The 17,856-nt window shown below is 32.3% G+C and overlaps 1 protein-coding gene across 4 annotated transcripts in view; it reads right to left on the reverse strand.

Moving 5' to 3' along the window:
• The window catches only part of LOC145297819 (ceramide glucosyltransferase-like), a 393,652-nt gene that overhangs the window by 349,802 nt on the left and 25,994 nt on the right, over window positions 1–17,856 (reverse strand). The gene's annotated exons all lie outside the window — the stretch shown is intronic.

Consider the following 17,856-nt stretch of genomic DNA (forward strand, 5'->3'; position numbering starts at 1 on the left):
AAACCATCTAGTCAGTAAGTCATTTAATCACCTGCAATCACTGCATCAGATCGCTCTAGAATTTATCATAGCACTAATAATTTATTTTTTTAAAGGGATCATCAGTTGTTTACCATGAAACACTGTTTCGGGGATTTAAAAACCAAACAGCATATTACATCATGGCTCCCCAGCAGTGTTGATCAAACACCACCTCCCTTAATCTTAGGAAGAAGACATGTTACAAATATTTAATCTAATTTCCTATTCTTAATTGCATTATCTAACCTTTTCATGGTAGAAAAATTAATTTCTTACCTGTGTGATTCATCAGTTTCCAAATTTTAAAATGGATATATTTTTTAATTTATCAGTCTTGTATTTATAAGATTAGGATTAATCCATTTAACTACTTATCACCTCCACTATGATTAGTATTTATTATATTTACATTCTTATTTATTGAAAATTAAATATATATAAAGGTTAAAAACATTTATACATATATACATTTTTTTAATGTAATTATAAATACATTTTATACATTACTAAAATAGTTTTGGATTTCCTTTATTAATATATTCTTGTTAATCTTAAACGATTCAAAAGCATCAGAATAACGAACGAATGTTTTATTTAACTGTTTAAATATTTTAGTTTTATCCCCACCTTGTTTTATCATCCTTATTACTAAGCTAGAAACTGGCGGTATAAAATCTATTAATTTTAAAGTAACGCGTGCTATTCTCAAAAACTCTGACATAATGGTTCCATAAAACATAAAAACAGGGCAGGTATTATCTTTGTGCGGCATACGCACTATTTGAAAGGGGAAAGCGTTTCTTTTATCAAATATTTTATAAAGAAAAATCCCATCCTCAATTTTTATATCTAAATCCAGAAATGTAGTCTGTTGTCCTCTATGTTCACAATTCAATTTTAACTCGTTTGGATATATAAGATGTTTATTTTTTTCTAATTCATCATTATCGTTTATACATATAAGGTCATCTATAAATCTCCTACATCCATGAAAGTTATATGTTTTAGATATATCAGTTTTTATTTGTGATGACACACACACACACACACTAGTGGATGTGCCCGGCGTTGCCCGGTATTAAACGTAACGTTAAATTCCTTAAAAAAAAAAAAATTTTAATTTTAAAGCAGAAAGAAACGGAGACGAGTATTGTTTTTATAGTTCATTTCTTGTACGTAAAAAAAAAAAAAAAAATTTTGAGCTGAAATTGAAACCAAAACCTAAAGACAGTGACTCAAACGATTTGACCAGCTTTACACGATCTTTAAAAAGTGTTTTCAAACCTACTTCTTAACATAAAGAAGCTGCCATGTGAATGATTTGCGCATGCACAGTCGTGAAACAGTTGACTAACGGATAAAAATACGATGACCCCCTCCTAAGTAGCAATTTTTCATTGTTGACCTCTTTGCGGCCCTTTTTCTGGATGAAAACCAATTACGTTTTCACATGTAGGAATACCCTATATATCAAGTTTCAAGTCTGTTGATCAAAAATTGGTTGAATGTATAGACTCATGCACACACACTTAAGAATAGCTGTCCAACGATGGGTAAAATGAATAATATACTGAAACTAAACTTTGTTTGGAATCCTTATTCCAATTTTAATCAAAATCCAAAGAAACTACAATTCGAATAATATTAATAATTCCTATCTAATTAAAAATTAGTAAAATTTAAGCTCTGTTCAGAAAATTAATTTAAAAAAAATTGTCCAGAAAATTAATTTTTTTAAAAAATTGTCCAGAAAATTATTTTTAAAAAAAATTGTCCAGAAAATTAATTTTTTAAAAATTATTTAGAAAATTAATTGTTAAAAGATTGTTCAGTAAATTTATTTTTAAAAAAATTGTTCAGAAAATAAATTAAAAAAAAAATTGTTCAGAAAATAAATTAAAAAAAAAATTGTTCAGGAAATAAATTTTAAAATATTGTTCAGAAAATAAATTAAAAAAAAAATTGTTCAGAAAATCAATTAAAAAAAAATTGTTTAGAAAATTAATTTTTAAAAACTCGTTCAGAAAATTAATTAAAAAAAAAATTGTTCAGAAAATTAATTTTACCCATCCTGGAACAGGTGTTCTTATGTTTATATACTCTTGAGATTATTCATAAAGATTTTATTTTTAAGTAGAAACTTTGAATCCAACTTTATTTTTTATATTTATTAAATTTAAGCCCGACAAAAACACCATTACAAAGTGAAGCATGGCAGGCTGCTTGACTACCAAAGCTCCTCATGCCAATGCTTGGTCGCATAGAAAGTAATACGTATCTATTAAACTTGTGTAATTGCAGCTGAAGGACAACGGATGATGGTGGCATCATTTACAAAGGTACATATAGACAAAAAAACTTTTAATCACTAAACACCGGAAATAACCAATTCTATGACATCAATAAGTACAAAAAGGAAATAAATATTCAATTCTTACATTTCAATAAATGGACACTTCAAAAACAATTGTTATTGAGCAATCAAATTTTGCCCAATATTTGAATGGCGCCATATATATATATATATATATATATATATATATATATAATATTTTATATATATATATATATATATTTTTATATATATATATATATATATATATATATATTTATATATATATATTTATATATATTTATATATATATTTTTATATATATATATATATATATATATATATATATATATTTTTATATATATATATATTTATATATATATATAAATATATATATAATATATATACACACTAGCAAAAGTACCCGTCGATGACTGGGTTCAAAAACAGCCCACAGAAAATCGACTCTGATTTATGAAAGTATGATAAGTTATGAAAAGGAAGGGTTGTAAATTTGGGTTGAATTTGGGGGTATCAAAACTAAAGCAAAATATGATGAAAGTAAAAATAAAATAGATAAACCCCATAATTTATTATACCATACCTGTTCACACTGAAACACTTATCACAATATTCTGTGGATCTATATTTAAAAATCTTGTTAAACTTTGTGACATATTTCCATTCTATGGAGGTCAGGGGTGAACGAATACCCCATAATTTTATTATACCATATTTCTTCAAACTGAAACATAATTATCAAAGCATACTTACGCAGATAGATATGAAAAGTCTTTATTAAAGTTTGTGCCTATTTCCATTTCATATGGAGGCCAGGCGCAAACGCAGACCCCACAATTTTATTATACCATCCCTATTTAAGTTAAAACATACTTATCAAAGTAGTCTTGTGTACATCTATATCAAAAACACTTGTAAACGTTTTTTTAATTTTTTTTCCATACTTTGTTGACCAGGCGCGAATGCAGACCCCACAATTTCAATGAACCACCGTTCTGCCAGATTCAAACATACCCATTCCTGTGTCTCGATACATCTTCTATCATTATATGTAATCAGTTTTTTAAAAATAGTCAACCATATAGGAGCCTATTCGTGACCAGAAAAACAGACCAAATACCAAGGTCTCATGTATGATATAAAATGAAACTGGAATCTTAGGGATATATCAATCATACCAGTTATTATAGGTGCCACGGGGCTTATAAAGAAGAACCTGAAGTCGTACCTAACTAATATTCCTGGTGAACCAAGTGCAAAAGAGATGCAGACAATTTCACTTAATGGAACAGTGAGGATACTAAAAAGAGCTCTCGGTTGGTTTCAATAAAAAGCAGGGCAATGTTGGCACCTGGTTTGGCTGCCCCATACCCAGCATTACAATCTTCAAAAGGAAGAAAAATTAAAAAAAAAAAAAAAAAAAAAAAAAGACCACACACACACACAGAGCTTTATATCATAGATATATTGGTGGCCTGGCAAGGCACCATGGGAGACAACCAAGCAAAAAAGAAAAAAAAAATCCTAAGCAAAATTCATCCTAAAGCAACAAAACTGAAGTTGGCCTACCAGGACACTATATATACACATGTAGGCAAATTTGGGCATATTTTATTGGTTTGAAAATATGTGTTCTTTTTTACCAATTGTCAAAATTTGAACCATAGAATAGTTTTATAATCTTCTAAAAGCCTGCAAATTTTCATGTAGTTTCGGCTCATAGAACCAAAGATATGAGCATTTCAATATTCAATTCGGCTACCAGTATAGATATACATATCCATATCTATATAATAAAGCTGAATGGCTGTGTATGTGTGTTTGTACACGAATAGGCTCCAATATGGTTTGAACTGACGACATAGAAGCGGAATCAAAAATGACTATATTACATTTTGAACAGTTGTGGTTTATTAAACTTGTAGGGTCTGTGTACGCGTCTGCCTCCCTAAAGAATGGAAATAAAAAACAAAAACTTTCACAAGGGTGTTTTTATATATATATATATATATATATATATATATATATATATATAATATATGCATAAGAATACTTTGTTGAGTATGTTTCAGCTTGAACAAGGATGGTATAATAAAAGTGTGGGGTAACCATTCGCACCTTGCCTCCACAAACTTTAACAAAACTTTTGATATCTGTCCGCGTAAATATATTTTGATAATTATGTTACAGTTTAAAGAAATATGGTATAATAAAATTATGGAGTTTGCATTCACGCCTGACATCCATAGAATGGAAATATGTCACAAAGTTTAACAAGTTTTTTTTTTGTTTGTTTTTTTTAATATAGATCCATATAATAATAATGTCATAAGTTTAAGTTTGAACAGGTGTGGTATACTAAAATTATGGGGCCAACTTGGTTTTCATAGAATGATTTTTATTTTTATTTTTTACTAAAATATAGTTTCAGTAAAATAAGTTGTTTTTGAGTAATGTTGAAACCAATTTAGGTGACCGAAAATAGGATTTGACCAAAATTTAAATAATCTATTGTATACAGAAACGTGTGTGTGTGTGTGTGTGTGTGTGTGTGTGTGTGTGTTTCACAAAAACTTTCGACAGACGCGTCGGAACGGACAAAATCGATATCATTTTAAAGCTCGGTCTCTTCTAATATTGAAAAATTGGCAAAAATCATTAATTCTCGACAGTTTTCAACAAGGATGGGTCAGTTTCTCCGTCAACACTCTCGACAGTTCTCAACATTTTCACAAGTCATCGTCTCCTTTCGATTGTCCAACGCCCATGACTTCCGGTTTCGCGATGGACGTATCAGCAAAGATGTTAGTTTTGTTTCTACACCTTTTCCTCCGTTGCATTGCGGGTTTGAGCCTTTTTTTTTAACACCTCTCTCCACCCTACTGCTGTTTTGTTCCCCCCTCCTGCTACTACTACTTTTTCTAAACACTTTTTTTTTCTACAAGGTGGTCACCACTTATCAAGGCCCGGAAGCCACTCAGGGATAAGGGTTATTGTAAGTACAGTACGTTAGTGTGGATATTTAATGGAATCTGTGTTTAGATTTAGGCACAGACAGGGATTGGGGGAGAATCATATGTAGCTAATCGAGTGTTTTTCGTGAAAATTTGGCAAGGGGAAATCATAGATTGGAGTTCAGTCGAGCACTTGCCATGAAAATAACGATAGAGCCGGGACAGGCTCACAATGTTTCTTCTGAAGTTGCAGGGAAGAGAAAAGAGCATATTAGTGGGTGTATACACTCTCCAAGTGCTTTCAATTTCTGCACGTCCTGAATGTTTCCAAATGTTTTCAATTACCAATTATTTGTTTCTTTATGGGAAAACCATTCCTACAAAGTCACAAGAACCTGCAAGTATAGTCTAATGGTTCAAGCAGTAGCTTTTGCAAATCATAAGAAAAAAAAAAAAAAAAAAAAAAAAAAAAAATACAACTAGATTCTTTCTATTTCCAACCGAACTTCAAGGGTGCACGTAGAATACCTACCCATGTCCTCATCCTCATAGCACCTTCTGACTACGTGCTAAATTGGTAAGCACCATCTTTTGTTTTTGTGGACTACGTGCGAATCTCAAAGAGCTTATTTCTCCTTTGTCTGGCATCTCAAATTGCAGATACAGACAGGAAGTGGATGCCCTCAATTCGCACGGACTCAAATTTTCTGGTATATTTGGCACAGCTGGTATCTGCTTATATTTTACGCATGACTGACGTGAATTTTTTTTTTGTTTATACCTTTTTTTTTTTTTGCTTAACAAAAGTTTTAATTAACGAAACTGCTACAATACCATTATTCAACCTTGACTGATGTGCCGTTAAAATTTGATGACAGGGTCCTTTATTTATATATATATATATATATATATATATATATATATATATATATATACTAGCAGGGAGACCCGACGTTGCCAGAAATTTAATGATGATCAACAAATGTTGTACACTCCCATATTTTTATAGTCATCGAACTTCGTTCATTTTTTAATCAAATCGATTAATTGCTTGCTCTAGCTGGGGACCCATTGCGATGCTCCAGAAGGAAGCTTCACATGCCTCATCGCAGTGACTAAGTCCACAATACATTGTAGTCTACATTGCACTGTAGAGAACCTGCTGTTGATTTTATTAAATTATGTTTACATAATGGCTTGAATTAAAGTTTAAAATGCAAAAGTCAAGTATCATGGTTTTAATTGTGCTCTAAATGGAAACATTCATTTCGAACGTGCCCCTGAAAAAAACCTACTGCTGATTTTATACGCTAGGTCTTTCTGCTTGTGAAGTGATAAAACTTCTTGAATGCAACTGTGGTGTTAGGTTGTATAAGAGTGTTAACTTTGATCAAAATCAGACTTTATTCTTTAATCGTTTTTTATAAATTATTGATATTTATTGCAAAACCTATTTAAGAACATTTCAGAAAAATTTAAACTTTCAGTTTTCAGAGAGAATTGAAATAAGAGGGAAAAGGAAGGCAACATGAAGATAAAAAGGGAGAAACAGGAATGAAGAAACAAAGTGAGAAAGTGAGAGAAAGAGAGAGAGAAGAGAAAGAAAGCGAGAAGGAAATAAAATCCAACCAAATAGCGATGAAAAAATAGGAGGTGAAACACTAAACCATACGCAGACGTTAAATCAATTTAATGGAAAAGGCTCACTTTATCCTATCATTTCAAAATTCAAAAAAGGAATTTTCCACAGACAGATACTACACTTTTTACCTAGCCGAAAGCTAGTCAATTTTATTACTACAAATGTTCTACCTGAAAAGAGATATTGAGCATCATATATCCTGCCTTGACAGAGTTCAAAATAGACTTTGTAGTCTAGTGGGGATGCCTTTTTCTCTTCCTTACAGCCTCTTTCCTACTGAAGAGACGTTGTGAGCATATCTCCGCTTTATCATTTTTTTTATGGCAAGTGCTCGTCTGAGCTCCAATCTATGGTCTCCACAGCCTGACTTTCACGAAAAACACTCGTCTAGCTGAAACCACTATCAATAATTCCCCCCATTCTTTTATCTGTGCCTAAACCTAAACATAGATTCCATGAACAAAGCTTCTTTCTTTGAACTGCACGCCTGTGGAATTGTTCCATTTTCCTTCTTTCCAACTGGCTACAATATGGTTGTCTTAAAGTCCAACATAAACAAATTCTTGATGAGCCATTCCCCTTAAATAATCCAATTTACCAAATTTCAGTTACTAACGATGACTACGATATTGTCCTATTGACTACTATACACTCATTAACTCTTATCCTCGAGTGGCCTCCGAGCCTTGATAAGTGGTAACTCCTTTGTTTTATATATATATATATACACGATATTTGTCGTTTTTATTAAGGAATTCATGTCTGAAAAATGTTTTTTGTTTGCAATGATTTTTATTAAAGTATCCAATGCAAATTTGGCGAACATGAAATAGCCATGGAAATTGGACTTAAATTCTTAAACTGTTTTTGTTATGATTGGTCGACCGCAACAACTAGTTGAACAACACAGTTCTTTAGGGAGATATTCTGTAAGCCTCTATGTTGGCCATTCAATGATACTTTTTGTCATGCAAAAATTTGGTATGCACAGATTATAAAGAAACCATTTCTGTTGACTGCACTTGAAAATCGTATATGAAATTTAAAATGGAGGCAGAGAGACCTAGAGGTTCAACGTTTCATCCGTCTTATTCAGGTTTTCTTGAGAAAAAAAGCAACATTTATTCATTTATACTAGTAGGCCACTTGGCATTGCTTGGTCATAAAATATGCTTAAATTTGCTTGACTGGGGAAACTGACGCTGTGACCCCCATAATTTTGTCAGGAAGGTTGGCCAAACCTTCGACTGGTGTCGTCTCCTAAGTGGACGCAAGTATCATTTAGGCTCCAGATGGCAGCCTATTAACAAATAGTTTTTTTCAAAATGTCCAGTTTGAGAGAGTTCTCGCCTAGTAATTTCTTCATTTTTTTTTTTTTTTTTTTTTACACAGTGATCACCACTTATCAAGGCCCGGAAGCCACTCAGGGATAAGGGTTATTGCAAGTACATTACGTTAGTGTGGAGATTTGATGAAGTGTTTACTTAAGAGGGGCGGTTCATTAGGAATTTGTTAACATTGGACTTGAACACATCCAAGTTGTAGTCCGGTGGGAAGCAGACAGACGGAACAGAGTTCCACAGGCGTGCGGTTCTAAGAAAGAAGCTTTGTTCATGGAATCCGCATTTTGATTTAGGCACAGATATAGAGTGGGGGAAATTTTTCACAGTGGATTCAGCTAGACGGGTGTTTTTTTCGTGAAAGATTGGCGAGGGGGGACCAGAGATTGGAGTTCAGACGAGCACCTGCCATGGAATAAACGATAAAACAAGGATAGGCTCGCAACGTCTCTTCTGTGGGAGAGAGAATTTGCATTTGGATACTTTTAGGTTTTAAGTTGAGAAAGCTTCTATCACCCAGTTCTTCTATGAAAACCTAGCCGGAGGCGTTTTTGTTGCGAACCATTTAATCAGTTCTGACTTAAAAGTGTCGTACATAACCATCATGCACTTCTGCCCGTATTTTGGGTGATAGCAACACCACGACATGGTTGAGTTTGGTAAGCTCGTTGTGGATCCTTTACGTATAAAATTGGACTTCCCACATGTGAACCAAAGTGTGGGATCATCTGCCCAAAAAGTCGGAACTTTTACTAATGCCAGCATACTCGAATTTGATGACACTGTATCATTTTCCATTTTTGTGCTGCGCATGTGTTCTGGTCTGCTGCTGTCATCCGTTAATTCCTTGATTACAGTTTGTATGCTGCAGGTGTTATGATTTACTGAATTTTGCCGTCGTCATTTATTCAGTGACGCTATTCAGAATTAGCGACACGTGTTCCGTCCAAGTAATCATCAGTTTCCGGATTCATATGCAGAATCACCAATGCAGGTAGATGTGCATTGGTTGCGTGTTGCTTTTGTTGTCGGGATTGCCAATGTAGGAGGATGTGGCCATGGTGCCAATTATAGGTATCGAACATGGAGTCACTAACTTGTGAGGGTATGAGTCAGCATTCACCAATTCATAATTGGGATCTATCAATTTTTAGGACCGACGTTGCAGGTGCAGAAATCTCTTGAAGTCGAAAGTAGTAGGGTATCCAATGGACCGTTAAAGATAAATTTAATGAGATCATCGATTAATAGCCACCAGATCACATCCTCACATATTCAAAAATAAAAATATAGAAATATCTCTAGAAAATAATGACACTTGACAAAGAACTCGAAGTCATTGTATTAATATGAAATAACATTTATGTGTTAGGAATATCAAATAAAATCGTTCCAACTCAAGTGTTTCTTGTAGTAAGTGTTCATTATGCAGGATTAGCTAAATGAGGATTTCGTGAGAATAGCACAGAGTTGAAAATTACTGATTTTATGTGTTCAGAATGTCACACGTGGCTTGAAATAAATGTGATTATTTTCTGAGAGAAAAATGAACAGTCCATAATCATGAGGGCAAAAGCGTACGTGTGTTCAGCACATAAAAACAGTAGTTCAAAATAACATGGTTTAAAAAGAGAGGATTAAATTCCCATTCGATGTGGTAATTTTCCATGATGAGGATTAAAGTGCATGTGCATGACGCTCAAATTCAAGATAGGGGATTTTAATGCCTCCCAGTGGTAGAGTTATTCTGACATTCAGTTTTGGGGAAACAAGAAAAAAACTGGTTTGATTTTCACAGCAAATCTTTATATAGAGATGTTCTCGAAAGTTCCAGCCTGTTTGCTTTACCATCACATGTGAAAAAGTAACAGTTCATTTGTTCCATGCATGCGAGTGGCTTGATAACGACGTTGTGTCTTTGCGCATTCTTATATGCGTGGGTGTTGGAAACGGTGATTGCTATGAAAATGTTCCCTGCCATGGATTTATTCCGGTCATATGTAGTGGTCGCTACAAATCAAAAGTGCTTTGACTTGCTGCCACAATATAGAATATACATATGTAAAGTAAGTCTTTGAATTTCAAAGTTTTGCAATATATATACTCTGCTAGGTGTATCAGAATTTTGGGAGAATTTTTGACACTCCTAACACAAAACTGCGAATAAAATATAAAAAAACTTGTAATTTCTTTTTTAAAAGTGGGTTGTTTATTTTCTTTATGGATTATACTTCCAAAATAAACTATTACAGTTGTTTTAAAAGTAATAGAAATATTTTGTTTTAAAAAACAATAATGAATTTCGAACTCAATATTTTTCAATTTTTAAACTTTAAAATCTATCAAAATTTTTCTATTGATTCAATTTTTACGATATTTTCAGAGTCAATGTGAAATTTTATGCTCTTTCCAATAAACGAATATAATATTTTAGATAAATCCCCCCATTTTGAAATGTCTATTTTAATTTAAATAATTAATGTACCAAAGTTTTATATATTCACAAATTGAAGAGAAAAGATCATTAAATAATATATTGTAAATTAAAACAAAAAAAGGAGTGTTTTCTGGAAATTTATCTGTAAAGTCCAAAATGTAAAACCTTTTTTTTTTTTAAAAAAAACACATTGATTTTTTTTTTAATTGGAAGCCTCTGTTCTTATATGATCCAGTATGTATTGGACGCTGACAAGATTTTTTTCTATTTCATTCAATGTTTTCTTTTTTAGATATTTAAAAAAAAAATTTCGCTCAACAAAAAAGAATGAAAATATAATGAATCAAAAATGTATGTATTTCTTTGAGAAAAGAAAAAAAGAAATCCTGGAGTGTTTTTTTTTTTAAAAGGCAAAATCTTATAAATAAAATTTGACTATTATTAAACTATGGGAGCACGTATTTCTCCAGGCACAAGGCTACACGCCTAACGCAAACATGTCGTTTTTACTGCGTTCTGTCCTCCGTAGTTCAAACAAGGACAAATGAAGACTTAAAATGGCGCTTTTTTTTCAAACAGTCGTTTAAAAAATTCTTTTATTTAAAAAATAAATGGAATTTAAAATATAAATACGGATAAATTCTGAACAATGAATAATGGAACTAAACATTCAATAGTATTTTTAATGGTAAGTGATTTTTTTCGAATTTATATCGAGTTTTTATAACGGAAGAAAGAAAAATTTCGTTGATTTTCTTCTAAGCTTTTTTTACAGAAAACCGATTTAAAAAAACAAATATTGCATAATTTGCTATTAAACCTTTTATTTTTAAAAAATTTGGTCTTTGCTCCTTTAATTGAAAAAAAAAAAGAATTAGGGTTTGAATTACATTTTTCAAGTAGTTGTAAAAATAGGAGGTCGAATTATTCAATATTTTTTCACCCATTCTTAACATCGGTTTCTGATACTGCTAATGCTCTGCACCTACTAAATAGATACATTGAGATTAACGGGGATTAGGTTTTTAACCTAACAATCTAGACCCGTTAAACGAAAACTGTATACATTGAAATTAACGAGATTTCAAAAATAAACATTGGTTAATATATATATATATATATATATAATATATATATATATATATATATATATATAACCAATGTTTATTTTTGAAATCTTAAATGACTTAAAAACATTATTACAATGATCCAAACAGAATTCTCAATGAAAAATCAAGACACGGAATAATAAAATAATGCTAAAAAATACACATTGTTGGTGACTACTCCCTTATTTAAATATACATCTTTCTTTCGTTGGAAATTTCTTAACCCATTTTATTTAAATATAATATATATATATATATATATATATATATATATATATATATATATATATATATAGGTTATTCATTGAACTTTTGAATAGTCAAGTCTCTGCCTGATGATATCTATTGTTTGATTGAAACAAGTGGCTATTTGTAGCAGCGGGATGTGAGCATGTTAAATAAAAGTATAAAATATATAAAATAAAAAAGTATATATATATATATATGTATATATGTATATATATATATATATATATATATATATATATATATATATATATATATATATATATATATATATATATATTTTTATATATATATATATATATATATATAAAACCAATCTTTGATAAACACTCACCATTAAGTTTTACGATATCGTATTTTTTTTCTATTGGATTAATTTTATGGCAGTATTTGGCGTAAAAAAAACAACAAAAACAACAACAACAACAACAAACGAGTAAAGTTAAAGTTCATCAATGAAACCTTTTGTAATTGGCATGACCGTTAACGCCGAGCAGTTGGCATTTTAAAATACATTACAATATATATATATATATATATATATATATATATATATATATATATATATATATAGGTCGAGATTAACCTAAGAAAATGCGACTGAAAACAAAGTCGGTTTTGTACGCTAATTTAATGCTTTTAATAGTTTTACACATTGCCATTTTTTTTAATACTAAAAATGTTCGTGAACGATAACTAAAAGAAAGACTTGATTCTTAAACGTAGTAGGGTTTTTTTTTTGTTTTTTTTTTTTTGTTTTTAAGTATAGGTCTCCCCGGGGAAGCGATAGTATCATAATATGAGGTGTTAATTCAGGCATATTTTGTATTTATTATAGAACCAATTCTATATTGATTATTATATTATACCCAATATATAATAGTGATTTCGAAAGTGTAAAAAACCAACAAACTTGGGTGACATTAGCTAGAATTGAAACCAAAAGAATTAGGTTTCTATTGTTATTCGTATTGTCTTAACGAATAACACATACACATCAAAACTTATTAAACTACGTAAAAAAAAATGGAGGATTTTTTTTTTTTGAAGGTGGAGGGATGAGGATTGATGGTTTGGACCATCTGGACAAATTAAAATATCATATTTTAGCGTATTTTACGACCGTTAATATATCCTAAAACCATAACAAATAAAGCGTGACGTCATAGATTTATTATTTACATCAGGTTTCAAGCGATAAATAAAAAAAATGAGTAAACAGGATCACTAGCGTTGGAAATTATTTGGAAAGTTCAAAACAATTCATTTTAACTATGTATAGTACGTAGTTCTTTCATAGTTATATAATACTTCCAGCCTGGCAAAAATTTGAAACTGAGGAGGGGGGGCATGATTTTACTCATATCAAAAAAAAAGGGCGGGGAATATACTGTTGCCATTATATTTAGCTACCCCGCATAGACGTATGACAACCATTTAAGCTTTAATTATAAACACACACGACATCACCATTATATTAAGAAATCATTTTCGTCACCATTAGTCAATTTAACGTCCGTTTTACATGTAGACATACATATTCGACGTTTTGGAAAAATTAACTCCCAACATAATCTATCTCTGGCCAGGTTTGATATTAACCTTCTTACACTTAAGTTCATACTTATCACTTTCATTGGCTTTTCCCTGCGAACTGACCCTGCTACTACAACTGTTCTACATTTATTAACCCAAGAACTCTTATCCATTATTTCACTATGGCCAGAGTATACTGTATACGCTCTACATTTAATATTCCTGGGATAATCTAAACTTATCTTAAAAACTTAGATTACGTATCATTCTCATGATTTCTTGGTATTAGTCAAAACTGTCTGCTCTTTTGGACTTCCGGTTTTTGCTGTCCTTTTGGTTGGATAATTAAACATCATCAAGCAGTCAAGAAAGCCGTTATTACCATGGGTAAATTGCGAGGGGCTTTCGCGCTATCCGTGAGAAAGATAAGCATTAATCAGAAAGAACCATATATTGCTTGTCACCGTCGTCCCACCGGCGGACCAGGAACCGGAAGTTAGAATCGGCAGACAATTTTGTGTAATTGATTTCCCTCGATGTAACTTGCGTCCTTTTACTGGTCAAGTTTCAATTTAATACACCCTTCCCCCCTCCACCCCCCCACACACACATATGCGTGATGGACTCTTTAGTCGACAGTTTTTATATCTTATTTTATTTTTATTTATTTATGTTGCTAAATTAAGGGTGAACTTTTAGGGACGCTCAACATGGTAAGCGGAAGTGGCAATCAATCAGAGAAATTGAGAATTGTCAGTTTTTAGATACAAAAGTGTGGCAAGAGGTCATGTGTTTTGTTTACGTATTCGTTGCGATTACACAATGAAAATTTCAGACAATGTTTTGAAATATTAATAAGTAATGATGATTCATAGTTAGCAGTACAACAACAACAATAATAATAATAATAATAATAATAATAATAATAATAATAATAATAATAAAAATGACATTTATCCACCCCCGCCATCGACCTCTAAAAGAGGCTCTTTCCTGTTAAGGGGAAAACGAATATAAGTAATAATTAATTCTATGTAAAAATGAAAAAAACAATACGAGAAAAGAAAGGAAAGAAAAAAAGAAAAGAAAAGAAAAATAGAAAAAGAAAGAAAGGAAAAAACGGTGTTGAGAGAAAAAATATAAACAATAGCAATTATTTTATTTCCGCTTATAATTATAGCTTTTTTTTTTTTTTTTTTTTTTCATGTCAAAGTAATAAGTGGGCAACGGCTTTTGGATGAAGATCAAAGTGTAGTATCTGATCTGACTTTAGTCAGATGAGAATTTTTAGACCAAGGGAATTTCTATTTTTGTCCCTATGAATTTTTATCCTCGACCCTCAAACTAAACATCAATTAAAACATTCTTACTGTTCCCTGTGGATTGCAGTGTTATGCTGATTCTGTGCAGTTCTAGGAGGCCCACCCTCCCAGGCTTTGCCTTCTCTCCTTGAGAACAGGGCTAATGTATTACTAATCGCCTGAGGTGTCCTTGGCGAGGAATGACGACGTGGCTGTCCAGACACTTTTTGCAGGTCAGAGTGCCCCTCCTCTTCTCAATTCCATTTTTCCGACCCTGGTGTCTGTGTTCTTGCAGTGGGAGAAAACTAAACATTCCCTATAAAATGTGTTCTTTTTGTGTGAATGGAATATTAAAAAAATGATGATGTGGAGAAAGCAAGACCAAGAGAGAAAAGGGGATAGCTAAAAAGAGAGACAGAGTGACCTAGAGAGAGAGAGAGGGGGGGGCAGACAGAGAGAGAGAGAGAAAGGAGGACACAGACAGAGCGACACAGAGAGAAAGAGCGCGGAGAGACAGACAGAACGACACAGATAGGAAGAGTGGGAGGGAGAGACAGAGCAACACAGAGAGGGAGAGAAAGAGCGATAGAGAGGGAGACAGAGCGACAGAAAGAGAAAGAGAGCGACAGAAAGAAAGAGAGAGAGAGAGCGAGTAACCCCTCTGATGCATTGGCTTTGTCTATCTCCTACTCTCCGGTTTTGTGTCACATCTTTCAGCGGTGGGACGAGGGTAAATACCGAGAGAAGTTTTCAGTTGACCTCAGAGGGTCAACACAAAAGAATGTTAAAGACAACGTCGAACTTTCAAACAACTCACCACACCACACCAGTACACCACCAACATAATTACTTGCACCGACACAACTGACTGTCCATCCACGCAGCAATGACCATCCAAAGAACACGAGAAATCTTTTTGCTAATAATAAAAAGTGGAGCTTAGCTTCTACACTATTGGAACCAAATTTAGGAAATCGTAAAACTGAATTTCACATGACAACAATGGTATCTACGTATTTCTCATATTTTTAAGATGATTATAGCACACAATTATGAAAATCGATAAGGTAGAAAATTATTTATTAAAGAAAATAAAAAATAGAATTTGATGAAAATGATCGTAAGACACAGAAGAGCTCAAAAGGGAGGTAATTTTCCGTTTTGATTTAAACAAGATGGCGGCAATTTTTCACCCGCTAACACGATTAAAGTTGGGGTTCTTAATAATTCAGTAATATTAAGGTAATTTCGACTGCATAATTTGGAAGCTACCATTGTGATTTATTAAAATTAACAAAAAAAAATCAGTTGAAACCATTGTTTTTTATCTGAAAACTCCATTTATCGACTACAAAATTTCGTCCCAATTCTGTAGAAGCGACGAGAATGTATATAAATTAAATTCATCTCGTTTCTTTTTTTTATATATATATATATATATATATATATATATATATATATATATATATATATATATATAGTTTCTATGTTTCAACCTAATTGAAAACAAATGAAACAGATAAACAAAAAAAAAACTGTCGTCAAACGAGTATTTTTTTTTTTTTTTTTTTTTAATGCGTCGCCACGTGCGCCGGCAAATTTAATTTTTAAAATCAAACCTCAGAGTAAACAAGGTTCGTCATAAAAAAAAACAAACAAACAAAAAACAAAGAACCATTGACCCAGAACTTCAGTGCATCAATACGGGCATACCTGACCACTCTCCTTTCGTATTAGGTAGAACAGATGATGGTGGAGGACTTTTTTTATTATTCTTAGAGTGAAGGGGGGGGGGGGGTTCAAGACAAGTTCAGCATTAAAATCCCAGCAGCAGGTGTTTTTTTCTCCCTCGTGGACAAGAGTGCAAGATAAAGTGCCGTAATTGGATAGATCCCGCACTGTCTGCCAAGCCCTCGCCACTGTCACATCGCCAGAGGCATCCCATCTTTGGTAAAGAGCACAGCCGATAAACAAGCTCAGTCTTCTCAATCCATTGAATTACGGAAATCTGAACCAGAACCACTAAAGTCCGTTCTAAACTTCTGATCAATTGTTATCTATCGTCACGAAACCGAAATAATTGGATTCATCCTCATCATAAAACGGTTCGTCTTTGTCTAGTTTGAAAATTAAGAAAAATGTCAAAATCGTAAGTTACTCGTAAATCTAGAAAAACAGAACGTCCCGTTATGTTCTGAAACAACAACAACAATAATGATTTAATGATTAATAACTACCGGGACCTGTGGAAATTCCACTGTGGACTCTTTCATATGTGATATATTGATGTTGGTATTCTGTAGATGTTCAGCGTAAATGGAGACATCCTGATATTATTGTAGCTCTTTTGTTAAAGCTGCAAAAGTATTTTCCTAAACTAGCAAGGACGGCCAGCATAGCCCGGCCATAAAATACGCTAAAACAAGTCATTTTAATTTATGCAGATTTCATATATATTATTATATAGTCATTTTTCTATCGATATTATAAAGTGGTGATTTCAAAAATAAAAAATATATATCCATATGGTTTGGACGCATCAGCTATAATCAAACCCGAAACCAAAACTTATGAAGAATTCTTGGTAAAATTATTTATTGCAAGAAATGGAACATCATAACAATTAAATGACAGTTACTCGAAAGAAAAAAGATGCAAGCGTAAAAGATCAGATAACTGAAGTTAAGCAATACTGAGCCTAGCCAGTACAAGATGGATGATTATCTGGTATTACCAAAGACTCTGCACATAAGCGGAGGATCAGGTCAGTCCTCCTGCTTCCCAATGCGCTTGTTTATAACAAATATATCTACAAAATGTGCTCCAGTGAACTTACTGCGCTTGTACCTCCCCTCAATGAAAATAACTCCCCAATGTAGAGGTGCGTTAGACGCAAGGATTTTTTTTAATATTCTGA

Source organism: Euprymna scolopes, chromosome 18 (assembly GCF_053919585.1).
Source record: "Euprymna scolopes isolate OS-2025 chromosome 18, ASM5391958v1, whole genome shotgun sequence".
In the NCBI taxonomy this organism is placed as follows: Eukaryota; Metazoa; Mollusca; class Cephalopoda; order Sepiida; family Sepiolidae; genus Euprymna; species Euprymna scolopes.